The following is a 4,310-nucleotide window of genomic DNA, read 5'->3' as shown; positions in this document are numbered from 1 at the left end:
CCTTAGCCACTTGAGCCACAGGCCGGGAGCTGAGACTTATGTTACACTGTAGCATTTTGTCACCCCTGGGCTAGAAAGAACATCAGGCTCCTTCCCTGTCACCCTACTGCCCTCTGGTTGACTTACAGTTCATAAAGCCCCCTTAGGTCAGCCTGCAATCATCACTGTGGGTAGGCTGGGCTAGCAAGGATCAACATTGCCAAGGCAAGTTAGGGCTGATAGAGGTCAGGCTAATACCCAGCATCATACCTTTGTGAGTGGCAGAGACAAGACCAGGCACCGGGAGTCATGAGCCCCAGGCTAACCCCTTCCTTACCCAGAGTCCAAGAGACTAACCACTGATGGGACAGAGAACCAGCCTTACTATGGGCCTGGGCACTTGAGCCCTTTTCCTTCTCCTTCCTGTCTTTTTTTCCCTTTCTTCCTCTTCCCCTGCAAACAGCTTTATTGAGGTGTAACTGACATACAATCAATTGCACATATTTAAAGAATACGATTTGACATGTTCCGACATACTTGTACACCCATGAAACCATTACCACGATCAAGACAAAGAGCATATCCATCGCTTCAAACACTCCTTTGTGCCCCTTAGAAATCATTGCCTCCCATTCACACCTCATCCCATCCCCAGGCAACCTCTGAACTACTTTCTATCCCTAAGATTAGTTTGAATTTTCTGTAAGTTTATATATATGGAATCATATGGAAGGTACTCTCTCTACCTCTCTCTTTTTTATTGGCTTCTTATACTCAGCCATTTATTCTGAGAATCATCCGTGTTGCATGTAACTTGCCTCACCTGGCACCAGCTTCTTTCTACAGCCATGGCCTTTGGTTTTTCCCAACAGGAAGTCCCTCCCAGTCTCAAGTGTTTTTGTCGCTTTAGCAGGGACAAGGTAATCTAGCAAAAGGCCTCAGAAAACCAAAGTTTAAGCCATTCATTCATTCCTCAAATATTTATTGAGCAACCAATATATGCCAAGCATGATGATAATCAACCAAGGATACCCTAGACAGGACAGAGTCAGCTCAAGTTACTGAGTTACAATAAATATTTGCTGAATAAATGAAGGAAATCCAAGGAATCTCATTTAACACTAGAGCCACGGCAGCAACAGGTGAAACAGAACGAGTATACATCTGGAAGGAGAAGACCTGGTTCCAGGCACCACTCCGTCATGCATCCTTTACGCCAAGTCCCTTAACTTCTCTCACTGGTAAAACAAGAACAGTAATCTTCATTCTACCTCACTGGGTTATTTTAGAGATTACAGAGGTAATAATATCTGTAACGACATTCTATAAAATGCAAAGCGCCACGCCACATGAAAGTGAAAGTATATTATGGTTTAGCCAACCATGAGGCAGGAATGCATGAGCGTAATAGCTACTATGTTGCAAGCCTGCTATTCCTGCCTTTGTGCTAGGTGCATCTCAGCATGATCTGATTTTACTCTCAGAACAATCTTGCATGAGAATAAGTATCCCAACCTTACAACATGAGGAAATTGAGGCCTGTAGTGATTAAGTAACTTGTCCAAAATGACAGAACTAGTGCATGGAATGGGAGGAATTGGAATTGATGTCTGTTTGGCTCCAAAGATACCCCACATATGTATGTCTTGTGCACAGCTACTGGCGAAGAGTTATTCCACCTGGCCGCAGGGCCCAGCAATCTTCTGCTCCGTTTTCTTGCACCTGAGTACAACCATTTATTCATCAGCGTACCACTTTCAGCTCACGTTGGAGAGCCAAATAGCCTTTAAAGAGGCAAGGATGCAAACTTGCTAAACAAATAAATCCAAGCATAATTTTCGTCTTGTAAACCATCCAACAAGACATTTTAAATGTTATTAAATACCCTTATTGCACTTTATGGAACTGACTGCTAGGCTTGCAAGGGACATTAAAGCCAGCTCATTCCATCCCTGGTTGCCCAGACTATGCCTGGCATCCCAAGGGAAGGGACACTCATCCCTCCCCAAGGGCACCCGTTTCCTCCTTGGATGGTTTATTAAAATGTTCTCATTGGCTAATTCATTCCACTAAATGTATTACCTAATCTGTGACAGACATGGGGTGACATGATGGGGAGACAAACCTAAATAAAACATAGTTCTGGTATTCAAGGAGCCAGATGGACTAATCTCTCTCCCTGTAGTGTACAATGATCTCCACCCAGATATCGATTTATGAAAATTCATTTTATAACACAATTTTCCAGGCGTCTTGTGCCTTTGCTAACAAGAATAAACTGCTCCCTTCAATTCCTTATTTCATTTTAACAAATGGTAGAGTTTACTTCATGCTTTGCAAAGCGTAAGAATGACTGACACCCACTTTTAAAAGTGAATTCCACAATTAACCTTTCTGAGGCCAAGTGAAGGATTCCTGAGTGGGGAGTCTACCATGGGCATCCTGTTCTGAATATAGCAGGAAGGACAGAAAAAGTAAGGGGTTCAATGACTTAGGTGGACTGGATCTTTCTATGCGCACAGCTCTATCTTTTAAGTACTAAACACATAACTCTGGAAGTAGTTGCTAGAAGAATTAGGGTGGGGAGAGATCATGGGGTTGGAGAGGTCAGGGAGAATGGAACTTGGAGTTGGGTGGGACTTGGTTAAGTCACAGCAGGTGCAAGATTCCAAGCAAGGGGAAGATTGGGAGCAAGAACGAAGGAAGGATAAGGGGGCTGCAAGTCTGAAAAGGCTGAAAGGGGGCCAGAGGGATTTCAAATTCATCCTACAGGCAATGGAAGCTTCCAAAGGTTTAGGTGGGAGAAATGATGCCATAAAATTAAAGTTTTAGGCTCGGCGCCTAGAGCTCAACCGGCTAAGGCGCCAGCCACATACACCTAAGGTGGCGGGTTCGAATCCCCAGCCCGGGCCACCAAACAACAATGATGGCTGCAACCAAAAAAAAAAAAATGGCCAGGTGTTGTGGCGGGCGCCTGTAGTCCCAGCTACTTGGGAGGCTGAGGCAGAAGACTTGTTTGAGCCCAGGAGTTGGAGGTTGCTGTGAGCTGTAATGCCACGGCACTCTGCCCACGGGGATAGCTTGAGGCCCTGTCTCAAAAAAAAAAAAAAATTAAAGTTTTAGACTTAAGTAGAATGATAGGATTAGGCTAAGCGTGTAGGATGGATTCCGAAATCACTGCAATCTGCTGAAGATCATCCATTGACTTCTGAACGAGTATTTGAAGTTTACTTTCTCAATGATTTTATTGCCAAGAAATATAAATACCACTACTGTTTTGGTAGAAAAACACAACAGAATGTGTTAAGCATCCCTCTTGCTGTTTTATGTAGACCAGGTTTTAAAAACTTAGCCTTGCCACACTGGTATCACCCTTGCTTCTGATTTAAAACAAATGTTCTAGATACCCAGTAGGGGTCCAACAAATGCTTGTTCAACCAAAACAAGGAGAACCAGCTTTTAAAGTAAAGTTGGAAAACAGATTAGGAGCCTGCCAACAGACTCCTCCTGTCTCAGCAAGGCCCAGTGAAAAAGAGCATCCTTCTAACAGCGAGATCCGAATTCTGGTCCTAGCTCACCCACTGACAGGCTGGTGCTCTTGGGCAGGTCACTTGACTTCTTTGGGGCTGTTTCTTCATCTATAAAAAAAGATCAAATGGTTCTAGGAGTATGAGCTCTAGAGTCAGTGCCGGCTCTGTGACCTTGTAGAGCTTTGGTCTCCCTATCTCTGCAAAGGGAGGTAACAGTGACTCATGGGGTTCATAGGAGGATTTTTTGGGGTTTTGTTTTTTTTTGCATTTTTTGTCTGAGGCTGGGTTTGAACCTACCACCTCCAGCATATGGGGCCAGTGCCCTACTCCTTTGAGCCACAGGTGCCGCCGGATAGGAGGGTTTAAAGGAAATAATTTGGGTAAAATGTTAATACACTGACCCAAAGAAAATACCCTATAAGCATTAGCTATCCTGATTTCCAGTTCTAGAATTCTATGATCTGCAGTTATTCAATGTGCAATGGCGGTTTATGGCAGGCTGTAATGTGGCACAACCAAAAGACTCAGGAAATAGCTTGCAGAAGAGAAGTCCCAGGGAAGACCTAAGGAAGACCTAAGAATTCTCTTCAAACACTTGAAAGATTTGCATGTAGAAGAAAAATATTTTTTTCCTATGCTTCTCCAAAGAACTGGATTGGGCTCAGGGGGTGATACGGTATAAATTTCTAATAATTTTAACTGTCTGCCAAATGGAAGGAGCTAGTTCATATGGCAGAAGTGAGTTCCCTGTCACTAGAAGCATGAAAACAAAAGCCGGATGACTGTTTGTCGTGTAAAGAG

At 43.7% G+C, this 4,310-nt stretch overlaps 1 protein-coding gene across 2 annotated transcripts in view; it reads left to right on the top strand.

Moving 5' to 3' along the window:
• The window catches only part of RHCE (Rh blood group CcEe antigens), a 43,434-nt gene that overhangs the window by 38,272 nt on the left and 852 nt on the right, over positions 1 to 4,310 (top strand). The gene's annotated exons all lie outside the window — the stretch shown is intronic.

The sequence above is a fragment of the Otolemur garnettii genome, unplaced genomic scaffold (genome assembly GCF_000181295.1).
Source record: "Otolemur garnettii isolate 467f Iridium unplaced genomic scaffold, OtoGar3 scaffold00156, whole genome shotgun sequence".
Classification (NCBI taxonomy): Eukaryota; Metazoa; Chordata; class Mammalia; order Primates; family Galagidae; genus Otolemur; species Otolemur garnettii.
This window is presented reverse-complemented; position numbering and strand designations above follow the sequence as displayed.